This window comes from Globicephala melas, chromosome 4 (assembly GCF_963455315.2).
Source record: "Globicephala melas chromosome 4, mGloMel1.2, whole genome shotgun sequence".
NCBI lineage: Eukaryota > Metazoa > Chordata > Mammalia > Artiodactyla > Delphinidae > Globicephala > Globicephala melas.
The window spans coordinates 132396680-132408882 of record NC_083317.1 but is presented as its reverse complement, the minus strand read 5'-3'; the positions used below and the strand labels follow the sequence as shown (position 1 = coordinate 132408882).

Sequence of the window (12203 nt, the reverse complement as noted above, 5' to 3'; positions counted from 1 at the left end):
TCAAAGTGTACCATTTCACCTATAAGTAAAAACAGTCATTGATTACTTTTAGAAAGTCCTGGGCTTTGGAACCAGGCCGATGTGGGTTCCAATTTAAATTCTAAGTAGCATTTACTTAATTGGGAGGTTTTGGGCAGGTCCTATAAGCTCTCTGAAACTTGAGGAGTTTCCTCATCTGTAGAAAACAGGTAACAGTATGTTGTAGCACAGGGCAGGGCTTATGGTAAACCCCTGATGCACAGGAATGCCCTCCATTTGTAACTCTCCTCTGACCTCTCATGCCTATCTTCAACTCCTCTATTTTCCACATAGTTATATAAACAAATACGTATCCACAGATTAAAAAAATAATCTCCCCAACTCAGAGTTGGATTTAGCTCATTAGAGATTAGAGGTCCTCAATTTTACACCCATGAAAAAAATCAAGAAAACTCAACAAAATTCTCATTTTCCCCATGATTATTATTTTGATTTTTTTTTTTTTATAAAACATTGACTAACAAATCCTTTCCAAGGTTTTTTTTTTTCTTTTTAAATTTGGCGGGGGTGGGGGTGGGGGCGTGCATCTTTCCTTTGCTGGTGCCCTAGATACTTGTTTAAACTGCCTACTGTACAATCCAGCACTGCCCCAAATGTTGCATTATTTGCTTTTAGAATTAAGGAGAAAGAGAATAAAAACCACATAAGGAAGAGTGAAAGTTACCACTTTTGGAACATCAGTGATACTTACTAAATGACCTATAAAAGTTAGTTTCCAACAAACGTAAGGTAGATAGCTAGTGGGAAGCAGCCACATGGCACAGGGATATTGCCTTGGTGCTTTGTGACTGCCTGGAGGGGTGGGATAGGGAGGGTGGGAGGGAGGGAGACGCAAGAGGGAAGAGATATGGGAACATATGTATATGTATAACTGATTCACTTTGTTATAAAGCAGAAACTAACACACCATTGTAAAGCAATTATACCCCAATAAAGCTGTTAAAAAAAAAAAGTTAGTTTCCTTTTGCTCTTCTTTCAGGGTTTTTAAATAGTATTAATTTACTCCTATTATGAAAGTTAAAGATTTGGCTCATTTAGACCATCTCCTTCTCCCTTACCCCATTTTTGAGAGTTTATGAGCTTTACTCTTCTATTATATACGTTTATAATATTAAATAATATTTAATAATATTTCTATCATTAGATAGAATATTTTGATTCTTCTCAAAACAACTGTAGTTGATATATATATTACCTTTATCTCATTGATAAGGAATTAAGATTCAAAGGTTAAGTAGCTACCAAGTGGTAGAATTCAGATTTGAACATTTGCAAGATAGAGCAAAGATAAAAGAAAAAATATATGCTCCCAAGTGAGTGAATACACTGTCAGAAGTGAATACAAATAGGAAAAAACTGGTACCTTACTTGCTGTAACTAAACTATTGTTACTTCCTAGCACAGTGTATTCTTTCTACTTTCAAAGGTTGTCTGACAGGCAGATCTATAATAGATTCAAAGTAACTATAACATTTTTTGAAATTGGGTGGCTGCAATGACTAGTATATGTGAGTTACTTTTGTATCAGTAAGCTTTTTTCCAAATCTAGGAAAACTGAGTAACCTGTCAAAATGGCTGAAGCCCTTACCTTAAATACCATCCTCAGCTAAAGATAAAAGTAAGTCGAGAATGAGGAGAGTCAGTTAAGAGAGGTTGCAGGAAAAGCACAGTAAACAAGCATGATTTTGTTACAGATTTAAGTCATCGCCTATTCCATTGATAAGAGTTTCTAGAGATTTGGTCATCCTCCTCTTCCAGAGTCAGAGAGGGAGATGCCCTTACAAATGGAGATTTCCCTTACAAATGTAATGTTTCTTACAAAAGTGCAAGTCCTACTTGGTTTTTAGAGCACTTCTAATGTGTGCTGTTTCTCAGAAAATAACCAGCTTAAAACAATTAATATGCCAAGGGACATATTTTAGGGTGGCAAATTCTGCTCTGGAAACTACATACATATATACAGATACATATGTATATATGTCAAGGAATTCTCATGTCAATTTGCCAAATGTTGTCAATAATTTCAAGTCTATATATTAGTAAGGTATAGAGAAACACAAAAACTAAATATATGTGGTGAGATAAACCTTGAGACAGACTACAGGAGACAAATAACAACCACATAAGAAATTAAAATGAAGTCCACTAGAGATCATACTAAGTGAAGTAAGTCAGAAAGAGAAAGACAAATACCATATGATATAACTTATATGTGGAATCTAAAATATGACACAAATGAACTTATCTACGAAACAGAAACAAATTCACAGATATAGAGAACAAAGTTGTGGTTGTCAAGGGCGGGGGTGAGGAAGGGATGGATTGGGAGTTTCGGATTAGCAGATGCAAACTATTATATGTAGAATGGATAAACAACAAGGTCCTAGTGTATAGCACAGGGAACTATTTCAATATCCTGTAATAAACCATAATGGAAAAGAATATGAAAAAGAATACACACACACACACACACACACACAACTGAATCACTTTGAGTACAGCAGAAATTAACACAGCATTGTAAATCAACTATACTTCAATAAAATAAAATTTTCTAAAACAATAACAAAAAAATGAAGTCCAATAGAAAATGATTCTGTGGGAACTTCAAGCTTGCCAGCTCAACTGGAAAGTATTTTCTAACAGTATGTGTCTGCACAAGACCTTCTAAGCAGCACCATCCAAGAGAAGTTTAACAGGAACCACATATACAATCTTACATTTTCTAGTAGCTACATTTTAAAAAAAGAAACAAGTGGGGGCTTCCCTGGTGGCGCAGTGGTTGAGAGTCCGCCTGCCGATGCAGGGGACACGGGTTCGTGCCCCGGTCCGGGAGGATCCCACGTGCCGCAGAGTGGCTGGGCCCGTGAGCCATGGCCGCTGAGCATGCGCGTCCGGAGCCTGTGCTCCGCATCGGGAGAAGCCACAACAGCGAGAGGCCCACGTACCGCCAAAAAAAAAAAAAAAAGAAAAGAAACAAGTGAAGTTAATTTTAATAATGTCTTTTATTTAACTGAATATATATCTAAAATATTTTTTCAACATGTAATCAATATAAAAATTTTAATGCAATATTTTAGATTTTTTCATATTAAATCTGGTATTTTAACTTTATTTCAAGTATTTGGTAGTATGGGGTTAGTGGTTACTATACTTGAAACAGTTCAAATCCTGCTGAATTATGCAGAGTTCTTAGGGATTCATTTAGGATCTGGGCTTTGATATAATTAGGCAGGTCCATTTAACAACAATAGGGAGCTTGACACTCAGGTGTTTGTCTTACGTCTAAAATCTTAAACCTCTCCTGTCTTTTATACTAACGTATGCCACTGATAAAAGCTATTGATATCTAAAAAGCTGTGAAATGTTGTAAATATATATCACATACTTTGTAAATTTGATATATGTGCACTATGAAAGTATCAGAAAAGCTAATGCAAACTCGGATTCTGAATAAAAAGATAAATCCAGAAAGAGAAATTTGAGGGTCATGCCTTGTATTTGTCACTCTTTTTAAAAAGGCGGGGGCTTCCCTGGTGGCGCAGTCGTTGAGAGTCCACCTGCCGATGCAGGGGACACGGGTTCGTGCCCCGGTCCAGGAAGATCCCACATGCCGCGGAGCGGCCGGAGCCTGTGCTCCACAACGGGAGAGGCCACAACAGTGAGAGGCCCGCGTACCGCAAAATAAATAAATAAATAAATAATAAATAAAATAAAAAAAATAAAAAGGCGGGCAAAGACTAGGGAAAGAAGAGACAAGTCCTCCTACGCTTCCTGACAATCATGCTTAGTGCTAGTGTTTTTTGGGTTTTTTTTTTAACATCTTTATTGGAGTGTGTTTTACAATGGTGTGTTAATTTCTGCTGTATAACCAAGTGAATCAGCTATACATATACATAGTGCTAGTGTTTTGAGAAGGATACTAACATGTGCAAATCAATTAACAGCAACCAGGGGAATTGTGAAAAGGCTTGAAACCACATCCTGTAAGCAACAGTGGAAAGCACTAGGAATATGGCTTCTGAAGACAGAGGGTGTGGCCAGGGTGGTTAAGCAGAGAGATAATAAGCAGAGGAGAGTGGGGTAGATACGAGGATTTGCTGTATTGGCAAATACTTAAAAGGGGTGTCACAGAAGAGGAATAGGCAAAAATAAATAAATAAAACTACTCGTGAAATAGAGGGCAAGCTGGCTGAATACAAAGAAAGTGGTTTCTAAAACTGCAATGAAAAAAATGCCTTGGAAGCCAGGGAACATCCCACTTTAGTGGAATTTAGGAGGGGTGGGTCAAGGCGGGGGAGGAGGGGAAATTCATGACGCCTAAGGCTCTTCCTAACTCCAAGTATGGATTTTATTTTTCCCAAATATTGAACAGAGAGGTAGTGTGGAGGTTTAATAGTTCACTGGCCTTGATGTTACAAGTCCTGTAGCTAAATCTCGGCTCAACCTTTAGGAGTTAGGTTACCCTGGGTAAGTTTCTTAGACTCTCTCGGTTTGTTTCCTCTATAAAATAAAAATAATACGTCCCATATCTACTTCTGGGATTACTGGAAGGCTTTGTAAACTATAAAATGCTACATAAACACAAATTTCTGTTTCCCTGGGATAAACCAAAGAAGGCCCCTTAACTCAGCCCTCCTATTTCTTTTTCCTTCTCCTCCCTTTATACTGTATTTCAGGTCCTGTTGTAACCAAGCAGGACCCTATGGGGCCTTCCTGGGACAGATTACCCGCCCCTTCAAGTCCTCCGCCTGCCTCTTGTTTGTGAAAAAAAAACTTTAGCCTCCTAGGCCTTCCCACAGTTTCAAAGAATAAATTTAATCAAAGAAGTGAGAAGCTGCAGAAACAAAGGAAAACAGTCAACCAAGACAAAATAATAATAGTTTAGCCATTAAACAAAGTCAAGGACCTTTAGTTCGTTCTCAAGGGCTATAGATAATATTCTGAGACATATCCTTTAAGCTGTTTTGCAGATACTGAAACCCCCACCAGGTGGAAGAGGTTAACTGTACACTGCCTACAAGCATGCAGACCCCAGATGGATTGGAACCAGAAGGCTGATGATGTTGACTCCTGATTACCTCACCACCAAACAATCAGAAGAATGTCCCTGAGCTGATCACACACTCCACAATCCTCTCCCTCACCCTGCCTTTAAAAACCTTTCCCTGAAAGCCACAGGGGAGTTCAGGTCTTTTGAGCATTAGGGGCCTGCACTCCTTATTTGACACCTACAATAAACACTGCACTTTCCTTCCCCACAACCTGGTGTCAGTACATTGGCTTTACTATGCACCGGAGCCAGCGGGTCCAAGTTTGTTTCCGAAATAGTATTCCCACACCCAGCTATTCCTGGTGCCACCCCTTAGATGTACCTTATCTTACTGATGGAATACAGGAAAGTCTACTGTAAGGATAAATGCAGTCTTTTTCTACCTCAAGGTAGGGCAAAGGGTCAAAACAGTCAGGAAACAAAATCTGTAACAGCCATTGTCTACATTCTTCATCCTGCAATTGCCATCTCTAAAAACGAGCCAACCAGTGCAAGGACCGCCAAAGAAAATATTATACTATTTCAGGATTGCTCTACTGAGGATTAAACCTCCTACCAGAGACCTTTAACCCTCATTAAAAAAATGAATTCATGCCAGCCACCTACACCACCCATGTTTTGAAGTTTGCAGCAGAATTTTAAAGTTTGCACTGTTAAAACCAAAAAGAACTGGATTAACTTCAAATTATTTTTGAACTGTGGTCTTTAGATTTCAGGTCTGAGAGTGGAGACTGAACTTAATTAAACCCTTACCCACAGGTAACACATACTATCACCTCTTTTCTGTAACCTGATTCCCCTCCCCCAGCTTCCATATACGTTCAGGGAGATGGCATCGAAGGTACAGGTCCTAGAGTGAGATTGCTTGGGTCCACTACTGTGGAGAGGGGCCTCAATTTATCTGCAACACAAAGATAATTCCTACTTCACAGAGTTGAGGATTAACTAAGTAAACCCCTTGACACGTGATCAGCAATAAAAGGGAGCTATCAGTACTATTCTGGCACTCCCACCAGCAAAAGGCTGTCGGTATTTCCGAAGCTTTGGTCTCCGTGACTTCCCAAACCAACCGATATTTAAACCCTTTTCAGCTGTCTTCTGGGAGTGTCAACAGCAAGTGAAACTGCCGGCTCGCGATCCACCAAACCGGGTATAGACTGCCTCGAGGATACTCCATGGCACTTTAAGTCAAGACTAGGTAAATGCTTTAAAACAAGACCTCAGGGGATTAGGAGTGCAAAACCCGTGCCGCGTCACGACCACTGGCGGCACTCAGCCACACGCTGAAAGACGGGTTCCCTTCCCGCGCTGCATGGACTCCAAATCCCACTGCCGGCCTCGACATTCTGCGCATGTCTAACTGCATTGAGTGAGGAGGGCGGGCGAAGCAGCTAGCAGAGTAGCGGGCGGAACGCGGAATTTCATTGAAAGTGGGCGAATAAGACGCGGAGGGCTGGATGCGAGAGGGCGGAGCAGAAAGCGGAAGAATTGAAATCAGCTGACCGGGTCTTGTGACAGCCTGGGCGGGGGCGACGCAGGCGTATTGGAACGCGGTCGCTCAAAGCCTGTGCGAAGATGGCGGCCTCCAGAGTGAGCTTCTGAGAGGCAGAGGGAGGAGGCGGAGGGGGCGAAGGGGGCGGAGGGGGCGGGGAGGCAGCGCCGCCGCGGCATCAGGACCCCGCGGGAGCAGAGCTAAAGGGCCCTCGCGGGGGAAAGGGGAAGTGGCGAGGGAAAGGAGGCCGGAGAGCGCCTCATCCCACTCTGGACGTTGAGCCGGCGGCGGGAGGAGCTCGGGCTGGAGCCTCTCCAGCCTCCCGCGAAGGTAAATCACTACGGGCACCGGACTCTGGAGCTCTGCTTTACCCCCTCGCCACGCCGCGGGGACTTGGGGGACCAACAGCAGGGAGAAGGAGGGGTGGTGTCTGGGCCACAACTTCCTTCAGTTAAGGAAAGCAGATTACCCTCCCCCCAGACTGCTCGTCTGGTTCCTGCCCTCCGACCCCGCCCGCCCCCCGCGGTTTTGAGTGACAGTCGCCCAGGGCCCTGCCTTGTTCAGCCCCTCCCCTCTTTTTGCCTCGTTTTCTGGTTTTCTACCCATCACGGTCCCCCACTCCACTCTGCACATCCTTACCCCACACAGCCCTTATTCCTTTCTGGGCTCCGCCCTCGGGATTCCCTTCCAGCTTCCTAGTCTGAGCACTCTACCCGCTGGAGGCCGGGAACTCTTGTTTCCTTGGGTGGGCGACCCTCCTTCCTCCCACGCCCTGCATAGACTTTATTTGCTTAGCTTTGTTTCGTTTTGTTAGGAATTGGGGAGCACCCGCGTGGTTTCTTCTCTAGTTCCTCCCTAATCCAAAATGAAGTTTTCGTCCACAGCTTTTCCTTTTTGCAAGGTAGCTTATTCACAGGGGCCTTTCCTTCGCTGCTGTGATTTTGCCTCTGAATGCGGCCTTTGGAGTGGATGAAATAGGACTTAGACGCTTAGTGAAGAGGCTGTTAAACGCGGATTTGACTTAGGGCACATAAGAAGAGTGTATTCCCTTAAATTGTATCCTTACTGTAGGATGTTAAGTTAACCACTCTTGTCTTGAGATTGTTACCTGTATCATTTGCTTAGGGGAGAAAATTAGAAATCTTCCCCAGATGTGGCGATGGTTTCCTGAAGTAATGATTTCTCAATTCCCCTCTCTGCTTTTCCCTTTGACCCGACCTTGATTTCTCTCAGGGCCTCTACCTGATGCTGTTGCCTCACTGTGAAGGACTTTATACTGTAGGGTTATTTTGAGCGTCTTGGAATATAGTGTCTTGGGTAAAAAGTTAAATTTCAGAATATTTCTTCAGGACCTGTCCCGAGGATTGTCTTACTGTGTTTTCTTTCTTGCTTGATGGATCTGGTAGATTTCTAGGTTTGAAAGTACAGTCAGCAGAGTTTAAGGAAATTACTCACGGTGGTCAGGTTTTGTAGTTATGTTACCAGTACTCTGTGAGTTTACGGGAATATGAAACAGAACTTGCCTTTAAAAAAAAAAAAAGGAAATTTAGAAAATTACTTGTCAGTAATTGGGTATCCCCAAAAGACTTGATTTCACTAGTCTTTAGAAAGTGCTTTATTGTTTGACTTAATTTAGGATATAACGTAAGATCTTGTTAACATTTTAAATGTAATGTGAAACAGTTTAAGCAGCTATGTCTCAAACTTGGCTTTTGCGATTAATATCACAATGGAACATAAGTCCATCCTTGTTTAGAAATATTACATTATACTCCTTGTTTGAAAACAGGAAGTAGAACATATTAAGGGAGGAAAAGAGGAGTCAGAAGGTTAAGAGATAGGAATGTAAAGCTGTAGTGCAGTTCATGGAAAATATCACAATTTGTATTCCACTGGGAGGTAATGGATATTCCTGTTTTTCTAAAGTGGCAGTAGTAAATAGTCTAAAATATATGAATGGTATGAGAGGGAAAGTTATGGAATTATGGAAAGCATAAATTCTTATTTGTAAGAATTAACTTTATCCACAAAATGGAAGCTGGTTGCTTAGGTGGACCGAAACAATACTGGCTATATTACTGAATTTGTAAAAAGGTTGGTAGTGGAGTCAGGTTCTCAGTAGCTGTTAAATTCTGGTTGAAATAAAATGTTTAAACTAATTTGGCTCCATTCCTCAACCAGTTCTATTTACACAGGTGAATTTGAGGTTTCCTTCACACATACCTTTCCCCTTTTTCTCTGATTGAAATACTTAAAATTGGTAAAATAGAAGTAAGGCTAAGCAGATAAACTAGCAAAAATTTTGTTGCTACTAATACTGTAGTTTTAGGCCTAAATGTTAACTGTAATACTTATTAGTGGTTAAAGGGGAGTTGTTTTGAAAGAGATCCTTTAAGTCAGTGTATCTCAACTTTATCAAACCCAATAAATGCCAACTTTTTATTTCAAATAATTAGTAACAGCCCCTTTACTATCCTGAAATAATAGTTTATAAATAATATAACCACCTTCTGGCTTTGGCCCTGGGACAAAAAGAAGCTTTGCTTCCACTGTTAGAACAAAAAAGAACTGGACTAACTTTAAATTCATTACTTTTTTTTTTTTTTTTGAAACCTATTAAAAAGCTGAGGCCACAGAGCAAACCACTGGCCCAAAGTTTAAGGAGAGAAAGAGTATGTATGAACTGACATTCACCTTCAGTAGACACAGCTGGACACTGTTAAGAAGCGTTCAGCTAGAATAGCTGACAAGAAAAGGAAGCCTGGGTGCACCTTCTTCCAATCTCTTTACCTACAAACCTCACTGGGTACTCCTAGAAAAGACTGGGTTGAGCTCTGGGGAGTGTCTGCTGTGGTGCTGACTTAAAGGAGGAGAAGAGCAGCAGAACTTTCTGGAGGGGCAAGAAAACTGTGCTCTGAGTCTTCCCCTCTGTCTGTTCTATGGAACAAAAGCCTTAATCTGTGGAGGGAAGGGCATCTCTGCTAGCAGGCCCTGCTGGTGAGCATTCATTGAGCTGAGGGAAGACAGAAGTAGGGGGAAAGAATCTTCTCTTGGGGGAGGGGCACTGAGCCCCAAACTGCAGCCTGGGGAAACAGGAAGATCACACCCCTGTGATCCAGAGACACAGTGTATGTCTAAGAGTAAACCTTAATCAGAACAAGAGAGACTGTACCCCCAACTCACTGCCATCAAGCTAAGAAGCTGTGAATAATGAGCAACTGCAAAATACTACAAGGTGAAGAACAAGATTATGCAAAGAGGCTCAGGGCAAAGAATCAAACAGACATTGCTTTAGTAAACCACCCCCCACCATAGGCACAAGCTATTCTTTAGATATTCGAAGGCTGTGGTACACTGAGGATAACCGTAGCAACAGCAAAATCATAAACCCAGCCCAACTCCTAACACCCAGCACTAAAGACCTAGCAAAGAAAAGGTGTGCCCATTTCCTGTCACAAAAATTATTTACCTCTATCTCTACTGTCTTATACATGTCCAGCTTTCAACAAAAAATTACAAGTCATACAAAAGGCAAAAAAAAATTCCCAAGAGAAAGAGCAATAATCAGAAATACTCTTTGATTAATGCAGATGCTACTATCTGGTAAGGAATTTAAAATGACTATAATTAATATGTTAAAGGTATGAACAAAAAGTGGACAATGTACAAGATCAGGTGGGTAATTTCAGCTGAGAGACAGAAACTATAAGAAAGAATCAAAAGGAAATGTTAGAAGTTTCATTACATAGTAAAGAGCTGCAGAATGCCTTTGGGCTCATCAATAGATTTGACACAACCAAGGAAAGAATCAGTGAACTTGTAGATGTCAGAAATTATCCAACTGAAACACAAAAAAGAGTTCAAAAAAAGAACAAGATCTTGGGGATAATATCAAACATTTATTATAAATACATGCATAGTTGGAATCCCAGAAGAGAACAGAGCAGAAGAAATATTGAAATATTTGAGGAAATAATAGAAAATTTCCCCAAATTAATGTCAGACATTAAACCACAGGTGCAAGAAGCTTAGAGAACACCAAGCAGGATAAATACCTGCCCCTTTAAAAACCAACACAAAACACACCTAGACATAGCAAATTCAAGCTGATGTAAGCAAAGGACAAAGAGAAACTCTTGAAGGTAGCCAAAGAGAAGCATTACAGAGGAACAAAGGTAAGAGTTACAGCAGAGAAACCATGCAAGCAAGAAGACAGCTGAGTGACAACTTTAAAGTACTGAAAGAAAAAATAAGAAATATAAAAAATGAAGACAAAATATAGATACTCTGAAAAGCCATGAGAATTCAAAGTATAATCTCTCAGTTTGTATGATATATGTATTCCTGGAAAATTATGTGCATATTAAACTGCAAAACATACTTTGTGATTTGTATTTTAACATAAAACTAAATTCTGGGGTTAACTATAAATAGGCTTTTATCTATGTGAATGACCACTTGGATATTTGAAAGTCACTTGAGGACAATTCTTCAATCTATGGGACTGTCTTATACATTAAGGGGTATCTAGCCCCATCCAGTAAGTCCTAGTAGTGTTTCTAATCATAGTGTCTCAAGGATCAGCATTCCCCCCCCCACCTCCACCCCTGCAACCATTACTTTAATTCAGAATTTTAATCAGTGTTTTCAGCATGTTTTTCTGCTTCAGCAGTGTTCACACATGCTTAGCACATGCCAGTCAGTAACGTCTCTTGTCATATGGTGTGATTCTTAGTTCTGGGAACTCCTTTGAGAATCACTGATTTAGGGGATATCTTTGTAGCAAGTAACTTAAGCCAACATGGTTGTGATCATTTTTGCAAACTTAAGACACAGTTGCCTGTGCAAAGTTACATTTAAGTATGGTTCAGTCAATAAAGCTGAGCATAATTTGCTAGTAGTTCTTTTCAGATGCTCTTAAGTTTATTCAGCAGCCTACATATTTGAGTTTTACTTGTACTTTTATGGACTACTTAAGAGGAAGAGTGATCTCTAAAATAAAGTCTGAAATCAGTGGGGTTTTTATAGTTTCAGAACTTAAGTTGCCCTTAGAAGTAGGCCACACTGCTTATGCTGTGTTCACATATTTAGCACATGCCCATTGGTAATATCTTTTTTGCAGTTGATCAATAAGAATTTGACCTTTTGATGAACAAATTGAAAACAAAATCCCTAAAGCAATCTAAATTATTTTAATGTTCTGATTTTGCCAAGTATAGTTGTGAAACATAATGGAAGGATTGATAAGGTTATGATTAGACTTTCTCTAATGTGTAATAAATTCCGTACTAATTATATTAAAATTTAAATTCTCTTACTAGTGCTGTGGGGTTTCTCTCTCTCTCAGACTTGTACAGAATGTATTTTGGATGTTTATCAAATCTTAGAGTAGATAAGCCATTTCTCTCTATAAGCCATTTCTCTCCCCAAACTAATAGGACTGGGTTTAATTTTAAAAGTAGAATTTTCCTTTTTTTTTTTTTTAAGATAACTGGTAGATTTGGAAGTGTTCTGTAAACTGTGAAGCACTATGGCAGAGTTAGGAATAATAGCGATTTTTCGGAAAGAGCCAAACTAGAAGCCTACTGTTGTTGCTATTTTGTATTGGGTGAAAGAAAG

The 12203-nt window shown here is 40.3% G+C and overlaps 1 protein-coding gene across 5 annotated transcripts in view; it reads left to right on the top strand.

The window, feature by feature from the left end:
- Positions 1-6758: 6758 nt before the first annotated feature.
- DNAJC13 (DnaJ heat shock protein family (Hsp40) member C13) overlaps positions 6759-12203 on the top strand; it is a 122341-nt gene continuing 116896 nt past the window's right edge. For all 5 annotated transcript variants that reach the window (XR_009563829.1, XM_060298609.1, XM_060298610.1 and 2 more), the window contains exon 1: positions 6759-6914. The gene's annotated coding sequence lies outside the window, so the exon portion shown is untranslated. The remainder of the gene's footprint in view (positions 6915-12203) is intronic.